Raw genomic sequence first — 11,087 nt, forward strand, 5'->3', positions numbered from 1 at the left:
GGAAAGCATAGGACAAAATTTGAATATAAAAAAGAAAGTTGTAGAAGGTTTCTGGAAAAGGGATTTTGGAAAGGAATTTCATGCATGGTCAGTGAGGTGGGAAACAAAGGCAGAAGAAAAATTATTAAATTTCCTTGTTATTTACAGCCTATTGCCAAGTCCTTGAAACAGGCAGCCTGACCTTTCTCTAGGAACTCAGCTACCTGGATGTCAATACTTTACTAAGGCAAAAGGCAATCTTATCCCAATCCCCAGGATCCTATAAGTTTACTTTAACATATAAAAATTCCTTTGAAAATGTCCTTTATCTCTACTCCCCAAGATACATGTTGGCAATCATCCTCCAAGCATATGACCCACTAATACACATGTGAAGGGTCTTACGACTCATGTCTTATTAGATAGTAATTGTCATTTTTAAAAAAGATTTTTATTTATGTATTTATTTGACAGAGATAGAGCAAGAGTGCACAAGCAGGGGGAGCAATGGAGTGAGAGGGAGGCGGAGAAGCAGGCTCTCCGCTGAGCAGGGAGCCCAGTGTGGGGCTTGATCCCTGGACCCTGGAATCATGACCTGAGCTGAAGGCAGATGCTTAACTAACTGAGCCATGCAAGTGCCCCTACATTGTCCTTTTTTTTTTTTTTTAATATTTTATTTATTTGACAGAGAGAAATCACAAGCAGGCAGAGAGAGAGGAGGAAGCAGGCTCCCTGTGGAGCAGAGAGCCTGATGCGGGGCTTGATCCCAGGACCCTGAGATCATGACCTGAGCGGAAGGCAGAGGCTTTAACCCACTGAGCCACCCAGGTGCCCCTGTCCTTTTTTTTTTTAAAGATTTTATTTAGTTATTTGACAGAGAGAGAGATAACAAGGAGGCAGAGACACAGACAGAGAGACAGAGAAGCAGGCTCCCTGCTGAGCAGAGAGCCCGATGCAGGCCTCCATCCCAGGACCCTGAGATCAGGACCTGAGCCAAAGGCAGAGGCTCAACTCACTGAGCCACCTGGTGCCCCTACATTGTCATTTTTGACAGAGATACATAGACTTAAATATGACCAGGCAGCTTTATTGAACTGAATTTGACTTTATAGAGTCAGTGAAGCCCCTTGGAAAAATCAGCCTGGTACCTTGCTTCTTGGGTTCCCAGCAGTCTCACCAGGTAAGAAAGGAAGGTTGCTTCCTGGCGGCACAGGGACCTCAGGATATTTTGGGGACCTGGATAAGAAGGAATTTACCCAAATATATAGATATTGTTGGCAAGTCTGATGGCAAGTATTTGGTTTGACTTCTTAGCCTCAGATTGTGTTAAAAGTTCAATCTGATGACTCCTCATAAAAACTTCTAGCACAGTAGTTTTAAAAAGAGCCTATATGGTCACTCACTCTTCTTGCTGCACTTACATAAACAATCATACCAAGTTTTATTTTTGAAACCAGACTTACTTTGCGGACAAATTAGTCTTAACTTGGCTATCTTTGGTGGACATGAGGGTGATTTTAAAGAGAAAAATTATGTTTCAGTAACATACGTTTGTGGATATTAGAGTCGAGTTCTATTGTCTTTGAGGGCTTGTGTTTGCCTATAAACTGGACTGGATCCTGAATTCTGGTTTCTGCAAATATCTGACTAAGACTCTCCAACCTAAAATTTGCAATTTTCTCCCTTTCTTTTGACTTGGAATCATTGAGAACTAAAGCTGCCCTTTTCCCTGAAATCTTGCAAACTGAAGCTATATAATGATATTAATGTCAGAGAAATCATTCCAACAGCCTTTGTTTAGATGATCTTTGTGCCTGTTGCTATATAGGCCACTCAGAAAGAGCACCAGAGACATTCAAACTTTAAACCAGGAAAATCTGTCAGATTACCACCGTCTGCCGTTATTCTGTCAGAAGATGCTTCAAGTCTGACATCTAGAAATCTCACTGGCAGCACTCAGGACTCGGACTCTGGGTTTATAATTTGCTCCAACAATTAACCTTTGTTTTTATTTTGTTTCTATAGAGATGGCTCTTATTAATTACCTGATTGCTTGCCCAATAGAGGCCTAACATTGGGAGCCCACTTGCAAGACTGCCTCCTGAAATGAGATATAACTGCTTAACTCAATTGATCTATTCTCAGGACTGAGGCTGGTTCATTGAGGTATGGACTAATCCATCAGTTTAGCTTCTGGACTGCCAAATTTCTTTAAAGTTTCAAAGGTGGGACTGAAGGGATTTAGAACAAGTGTCCCCCAAGTGCATCATTTTGGCATGTGTGCTATTTTGAGCTGAAGGCAACTGAGACCCTGCAGGCTCAAGAGAAACTGTTGTCCCTTCCATAACTACCTAGAAGCCACACAGCTCAGCTCCAAAAGAGATCACCTTGACCTCTTTCAGAGGGAAAAGTAGAGTATGCCACAAAGGCCTTGACCTATCTGGGAGCTGTTAGAGGGGCTGATTTATGTCCCAGCTTACATGGAGCACCAAAGGAACAACCATAGTTCATGAGGGCAGCCAAGAACAAAGGAAACAGGAAGAATGGCTAGCTGCATTCCCAGCACAGCTCTGCTAAATTGGGAGAAGTTAAGTACTTGAGGCTTCTCCACAGGAAGAACAATAGAGCATCCTTCTATGACCTGGCTCCTAGTGGAAGTCAGACACCAGAGGGAGCAAGAGCTTATGGGCTCCTGAAGAAGAACACATGAAGACTGGAAAAGCAGTAGAAAAACAAAAACAAACAAATGAAAACTCCCCATCAAAACAAAGAGCTGGTTTTTTGAAAAGATAAAATTGATTAACTGTTATGTAGATTAACAGAAAAAAGAAAATTAAGCTAGAAAAAGATAAAAACATACCCTAAATTATTGATTAAAGAAGAAATTGTAATTATCATAAAAGAAGTAAAAGATAAGTCCAGTATTCTGTCATAATTAAGGAAAATCTTAGCAAATTGAGAAAAGATGATGATGCTTTAATTAAATAATGGGCATTTTCCAACCGCCTACAGGAAACATCATCCTTAATATAAAAACACAGAAGTATTCTCATGGGAGTCATGAGCAAGATAAGGATATAAGGATTCCTTCTTTTTAAAATGCACTTGAACCAATGTTATAAGAAGAAGAATAATTTTTCTTTAATTTTAAGAATTTAAAAAGAAGGGGGGCGCCTGGGTGGCTCAGTTGTTAAACATCTGCCTTTGGCTCAGGTCATGATCCCAGGGTCCTGGGATCTAGCCCCTACTGAGCAAGGAGTCACTTTTCCTGCTTGTATTCCCTCTCTCATTGTCTTTCTGTCCATCAAATGAATAAAAATCTTAAAAAAAATTTTAAGAAAAAGAAATAAACTGCTTTTATTTGCAGATGATATGATTTTCTTCCTATATTCTCTTGAATTTTCTAAATTGACATAGCAACAAAAATTATAAATGGTTATGGAGTAAATATAACAGGAAATGTGCAGAATTTTATGGAGAAAACTAAAGTTTATAGAAGGACCCCTTCCTCCCCAAAAAGTTTAATCTAGAGAAAACTATAATCATTATTCTAAAGATGTAAGTTCTTTCAAAATATACTTCCAAATAAAATTCCATCACAATAAGAATCCCAACTTAATCTTTCATGGAACTCAACAAATTATTCTAGAATATATATGATTTCAAAAATTAATTTTGAAGGTGAAAAGAGACTTCATATTTGAAATGACAGTGCATTTTAATTTAATGATTTTAATGGTGATGTCTTCAAGTTCTTGATGGTTACTCTCAAAAGGAAACTTTGCTTACACAAGTAAACAATAAATTTACAAAAATTTTTTTTTCATAGTCCTCTGTTTTGTATCTCTGCCAGCTAATATTCTAACCTCTCTACTGCCCCAGCTGTGGTCCAGAACATCTAGAACCTTGCATAGAAAAAGCTATGATACATACCTATGGCCAGATAGTAATAAGGTTTGAGCAGCTATTCTTAAAGGATAAACAAAAAGTTTGATCCAAAGACTGAGGAAAGAAACAGAGTATCCAAGAGATCTTTTGAAAAAATAATTTGGTGCTGTTTTAAGGAAGGTTGGCCCCAGCCCTGCATGTTTAAGAATGGCAATGGTCATCAGTGTGGCACAAATAGTCCAAATACTCAGGGAGACAGCTAAGTTCAGTGAAGTATATTTTAATACTGCTGATAAGAGACACAAAGATTCCTGTCCCTAATGTGGCACTAAATATTAAAATATTTCCATAGAGGAGTTCTATTGCTCTTGGGAGTTGCATGTTTTTGTCTTTTTCCATTTTCTAAATTATGAAAAGTAATTTTGAAATTTAACATGGATTGCCATTTTTTTTTTTTTTACACTTTCTTTCCATGTTTCTGGAAGGTTCTTCAAACATTGATGTTTCCTTAATTTAGCCATTTCATCCTTCCACAAGCATTTTATTATTGAATCTAATTTGGTTCTGTAAATGATTAACTTGTGAATTGTTCTATGATTTTGTGAATTCTTTTCAGGCTGAATTTAAAGTGTGTCTCATGTTAATTATTTTATAAAAGATCACCTATGCCAGTGAACAAGTTAGTCACAGCTAATTAAGAAAAGAAGATTCCAAAAGTTCTGGGAAGAGAAATCTCCTCTGCGGGTGTAACATTGATATTATTTAACTCTGAAAGAATACTTTGTAGATGGGTACCAAGAGAAGAAATTGTAGTTTAATGGAAAAAATGTAAACGTTGCATTCAAGTGAGCAAAGATTTGAATACCACTCTGTCACTTACTGGTGGCATAGTTTTTAGCAAGTTCTGTTATTTTTTTTGAATCCACATTTCTTCATTTATAAAATGAGGATAATAATTTCATATTGCAGGATCAGCAATATAGTACTGAATGAGACCATATATGTGAAATATCTATTGGATTGTTTCACATATTAGGTTTAATTTATATATCTATACTGGCCTTGGGTGTATATACAAACCCATCTAGTATTAAATGTATTTAGGCTACTATTCTTCCCTATATTATCTCAATCTGCAGGCTTTAGTCTACCTAATATGTATTCATTAATTCAAACATTTATTCATTCAGTAATTTTGTGGGAGAATCAGGTATGGAGAAATTAACTTGTGTTTTATTTGTTTCGATGTTTTGTTCATTTCATGCATAACATGTAATGAGGTAAAGATGTTTATTAGACCCTAGGTTGGACCCAGTGTTGTTCACTTCTTCATAGCAGACTGAGACCCATTAACTCAAACTTTTACACATCCAGTTGTGTGTTTTTATTTTTTTTACATACCCAATTGTTTTAAACATAGTCCAAATAAACACATTTTTAGCCATTTAGAGCTTGCTTGCTTTGCATATCCCACAAAACTGTGCTTAACATGTAAACTTTGCTTAATAGATAAGGTAAGCCCTTATCTATCTAATGGGCAATTAAGATCCCAAGCCACTGCTGCCCTTGGGGGCTCTCTGACTCAGTGTGCCTACTTGCTGCTGAGTGATAACACTTAGATATTAGAACCTTCCATCTGGAGTCTCCTTTCCCCCAGGAATTCCCATGTTGCCCTCCCTTTTGCTTGATGGCTTGCCAAGGCCTCAGAGAAGTCTCATGCTGTGAGTGTTTTCCTCTACATCCAAACCAGCTAAAGTGTTATCCAAATAAAGCTTGTGTCTCCTGCCATCGTCTCCTGATCCTATATTTTTCCTTGATCAGCCTCAAAGTCTCTGGAACCCCCTAAAATGCAACACATATTTATCTAACACCTATTATATAAAGGATCAAAACAGACAAAAACCTTTTGTATTCTAATCAGGACACAGTATTTTGTATCTTAGTCACAGGAGAGATAAGTAAACAAATAAATACACGGATAATATGTCAGGTGGTGATGAATGATGGTGTTGCTTGTGGTAGAGTAGTAGAGGTGGGGGTGATGTTTCTGCGGAAAGAACGGGTTAGTAATTGGCAGATAAATATTTCCCAACCACAGGGACACAAGAAGAGAACTTCACCTTTAGTTGATCTTATCACAATATCAACTATAGGATTTTATCCTTTGGGGACAAATAAATGAGTATCTTATTGGGTCTGAGAGTTTCTGCTTGTTTTTGGTATTTCTGTAAGAGAATGAGAGCTTGGAGCTGCCTATTCTGCCATTTTGCTGCCATCACATAATCTGTTTTGGTTTTAATCACAAATTTGCTATCCTGTGGCTTGCATTTTTACTGTTTATAGTATGTGTTCTTGAAAATTTTAAAATTTATTTTTTTTTGAAAATTTTATAATTTAAATATTGTATAATCCAGATCTTTTTTATGACTTGTGCTTTTCATATTTAATTAGCTGGTCCCTGTTTTGATGCATTAAACTACTCTCTTAAGTATTTCTAAATTTAAAATGTATACTTTTTGCATTTAGGCCTAGCACCTTGCTTTTTTTTTTTTTTAGTGCTACATGATGTGAGTTAGGAATCCAATTTTATTTCATCCATGTGAATAACCAATTGTCCTAATGCCATGTATTCTGGTTTGCAAATAAAAATAATCTGGAAATCTATTTTTACACATACTCTATGTAGAAAAATTGTAGGGTTTCAATTCAGAAAAACTTGTTTTTAATTTAGGCTTTACCACTTACTGCCTCTGTAAGTTCATTGAACTGACTGAACTTTCTCCGATCCTGTTTCTTTACTTTTAAAATGGCGGTTAGTGATGCCTATCTTTCAAAGTTGTTTTGACAATTAAAGACAATATATATATACATAAAGTATCTGGAGGTACTAGATTTAAAAATTAAATATTTCTTAGTATTGCTTGTGTTATTATGTTTTATGTAACTCTTCTCTTGACTTATATTTTCTATTCTATTCAATTTAATTTATTGTATTCTGCCTTTTTTCTATTCCCGTTCTTGAAGCTTTCCATATTTCTGCTACTAGACTTTACCCTTTAGGAGATCCTCAAAATTAAAGATTACCTAGAGCTTTTAAATGTTTACTTTTAAATAAACAGATAACCCAGATATGAACCAATGCAGCATATTTTTCTTAAGGTATGCAAAGAGATATACTGTGTATTAGAGACCTATTTTCTTTTTTTTTTGAAGTTATGAAGTTTTGGCAAAATAATTTTATTTTCTAACACATGGTAAACATATACATCCAACATGCATTCATCTTGCATATTCACAAATGACTTCTAAATTACAACAACTGCTTTGATATTGAAACACATACTCTATCTTAGTTGAGATATCAAAAATGCTTTTAGATGCATAACATTCTGAATATATTGGCCACAGCAGAATTTCCTTTAGTTAGATTAGTTCTATGAATGTGAAGCTGTGAGAAACTGCTTTTGCATCTGCGGCTCCAGATGAACAGGGTGTGGCATCACCAGCCTATATTCCGCAGAACAGTCATTAGTTCTTCTGGTGATGGAACCACTTATCCACATCTGTTGGTACTGTGCAGGCAGATTCGCATGGTGGCGGTAAAGCATCCACGATAGCTTTGGCAGCATCGGGGTCACATTTGAAGGGGCTCCCAGACACTGTAGTAGTATTCATGCAACTGATTCCCTTTCCATCGGTTTTCTTCGTCACTAATGCTCTCCAATGGTCATGAGTGCTTTTAATAATATCAATTGCAAAATCCTTATCTTTGAATTCTGCATTGAAAGCAAACTGGTTCTCTGGTTTTCCATCAGGAACCTTGTACCTTCTGAACCAGTCCACAGTAGCTTCCAGGTAGCCAGGTTTCAGCTGCTTGACATCATTAATATCATTTTAATTGGCTGCATCAGGATCATCTATGTTAATGGCAGTGAACTTCCAGTCAGTTTCCCCTTCATCAATCATAGCCAGTATGCCCAGAACCTTCACCCCAATTATTTCACCTCTTGCACATATCTTACTCCCAATTTCACACACATCAATGGGATCATTGTCACCACAACAGCCAGTGTGCTTGTCATTGTGTCCTGGGTCTTCCCAAGTCTGAGGGATGGCACCATAGTTCCAGATATATCCTTTATAAGGGAACAAATTTGCAACATAACGGGGTTTTCCTTTCTTCACATCTTGTTTAATTGGGTTTAAAGGGTCCTTTGTAGCTATCTTATCTGCGTAAATTGGAACATCATGAAATGGAGATATATATTGTCCTTTTTCATTTTTGAGAAAGACTCGGTACTCGAGGGTGAAAGGCGCAGTGCGCTCCTTGCTGCTGAAGCTGCTCATGGTGCCACTGACTAGCCGTGGCCATACAGCCTAGAGACCCATTTTCTTCAGGAGAAGGGGCAATGTCTTCCTTTTGGTTCTATGCAGCCATACCTGAGGATATGATTTCCTTGGGAATCAGGACTACTAGGTAGGAAATGTTAACCAGTAAGTAAACCAGTAAAGTAAATTAGCCACAAGGGTAAGTGCAGTAATCTCACATTTGGGGATTTTCACTATTGTAGCTCTCTTGTGAAAAAATAAAGGCCATTTATAAAAAAAAAATAGCTTCATATATAACCTTTGAAAGTGGTTTCACTATAACATATCATAAAAAAGAAAGTGACCTTGTGAACATCATGAGCTTATTTGAACTCTTTTTTCTTTTTGAATGCTTATCATGTATGGGGAGAATTAATTATTCAAGAAGCAGTGAGATTATATTTTGTTTTGGTGTCTCAGTGCAATATCCCTGATCCTCATATGAGCTTCTTTGATGAGAATACAATAGCTTAGAAATACTGAATGCTGGACCATCTGAGAGGAGCTAGAGCTGGAGCTAAACTCTGATCTGTGGCTAACATGTTAGAACATTATAACGAATCAAAAGGAGAGTCTTGTCGTGAAAATGGTGGAACAGGAGTTTTCTACCATCTTTCCCTCAAAGAACACTGTTGTTGCAGTCATTCGCAGATGACAGAACTTTTGTGGAAGTCCAGGAGTCCAGTAGTGAAGTTCTAGCATACTGCAGGAACAAAAATTTCGAGATTGGACACATTTATGAAGGTAAGATGGATAGCTTGACTTTACCCACATCATCCCTCCCCCAGTATAGCATGGCTCAGGCCTTCTTGATCTGTGATTTCTCCCACAAGAGGAAGTCAAAGTATGAGTGAATGTTGAGCTTCAAGATACTGCTAAAGAGGCTCACTTATCTCTTGCCACATCCGGGTACTGAGTTGTGGGCAGAATGATGGGAAGAGGTGAGTGACTAGGAAAACAGCAGCCAGGGTCCAGAATGGAACAAATCAAAGGAATGTGGATGCTGCTAACCACATCACAGTCTCCTTCAGGCCTTCCATGAGCTGCTGGGAATCCTCCAACTCACTAACAATGTGCTCTTTAGTGTTCTGTGCACCTGATCTATATACAGTCCCACTCCTTGGCTGGCTCCCTGGCCATGTTCCTGTGGGTGAAGAGAGCTTTTTCAGATAGCTGGTGAGTGTGTGCAGAAAGCTGGTTCAAATACGTGGGGCTGGGAGAAACCACAAACTTGAGCACTCAGCATCATGCTAGGGAGAGCAAAGGGGAGACTGTTAGCACACAGCCTGGCTTTTCAGGATCAAGAAAATACATACAAGCTTAAGAATTCTGTCACAAGAGGGAGTAAGAAGTGTGGAGCAGGTGTACCCATAGAGAAGGGCTGAGAAAATCTCAGAGAATCTGTAGTAGGACTGACAAGGTATTTCTCTCCCAAACCAGTCAATAGAGACTGAAGGAGGTGACTCCTTCTTTAAATCCAAAAGCAATAATTCAAACTTCAAAGAACATGAAAAATGAAGGAAATATGATACCACCAGAGGAGTACAATAATGTTCCAGTAACAAAGATTAGAGATCTGTGATTTGCCTGATATAGAATTCAAAATAGCAGTTTTTTTAAAAAAAAAAGATTTTATTTATTTGAGAGAGAGAGTGAAAGAATGATCAAGGAGAGCAGGTGAGGGAGAAGCAGACCCCCTGCTGAGCATGGAGCCTGATGCAGGGCTCTATCTTAGGATGCTGGGATCATGACCTGAGGCAAAGGTAGACACTTAGCTTACTGAGCCACCCAGGTGCCCCCAAAATAGCAGTTTTAAGAAAGCTTAATGAGCTATAATAAAAAAGCCCGTGCAATGAAATCAGGAAAACAATAAATCAATAAAATGAAAGGTTTAACGTATAGATAGAAATCACTGAAAGCACCAAACAAATTCTGGAACCAAAGAATACAATGAGTGAAACGGAAAAAAAAAATGCAATAGAAATTATCAGCAACAGAATATGTCAATCAGAAGAAAGAGTATAAAATAGTAGGTCTTTTGAAATTACCCACTTAGAGGAGAATGAAGAGAAAAGGATGAAAAAGAGCAAAGAAAATATCTGCGAACTAGAGGATATCATTAGAGAAGTAATCTATGAATTATTAAAGTCTAGGGCAAAAGACGAAGGGGGCAGAAAAGCTTATATAAAGAAGTAATGGCTGAGAACTTCTTAAGTCTCAGAAAATACTTCAGCATTCAAGTCCACATCCAATGTCCATCTAAATATATATCCCACAATTTCAATCCAAAATGATCTTCTCCAAGATACATTATAATAAAACCGTCTAAAGTAAAAGACCAAGAGATACTCTTGAAACCAATAAGAGAAAAAAAAAATCATACAAGGAAATCACCATCAGGTTATTGAGCAGATTTTTTCAGCAGAAAGCTTGTAGTCCAGGAGGGAAAAAAAAAAAACAAACAAAAAACCTAGGAAAACTAGAAGAAATCAATGAAACTAAGAGTTGGATTTTTGAAAACAAACAAAATTAAAACCCTTCCTTTTGATTAAGCAAGAGAGAAGACCAGTAAAATCAGAAGCAAAAAAGGAGACATTATAACTGTTACTAAAGAAATACAAAGAACTGTGAGACTAGTATAACAATTATACACCATGAAACTGGATAACCTAGAAGAAATGGATAAGTTCCTAGAAATATACAACTTGCCAAGACTGAATCATGAGTAAATAGAAAATCTGAAAGGACCTATAACGAGTATGGAGATTGAATCAGTAATCAAAACCTCCCAACAAAGAAAGACCCAGGATTAGATGACTTCACCAAGGCATTCTACCAAACATTTAAAGAAT

At 37.2% G+C, this 11,087-nt stretch overlaps 1 pseudogene; it reads right to left on the reverse strand.

Annotated features, from left to right (window-relative positions):
- Positions 1-7,261: 7,261 nt before the first annotated feature.
- Positions 7,262-8,217, reverse strand: LOC123950516 (annotated as a pseudogene).
- Between the last annotated feature and the right edge of the window lie 2,870 nt (positions 8,218-11,087).

The sequence above is a fragment of the Meles meles genome, chromosome 1 (assembly GCF_922984935.1).
Source record: "Meles meles chromosome 1, mMelMel3.1 paternal haplotype, whole genome shotgun sequence".
NCBI lineage: Eukaryota > Metazoa > Chordata > Mammalia > Carnivora > Mustelidae > Meles > Meles meles.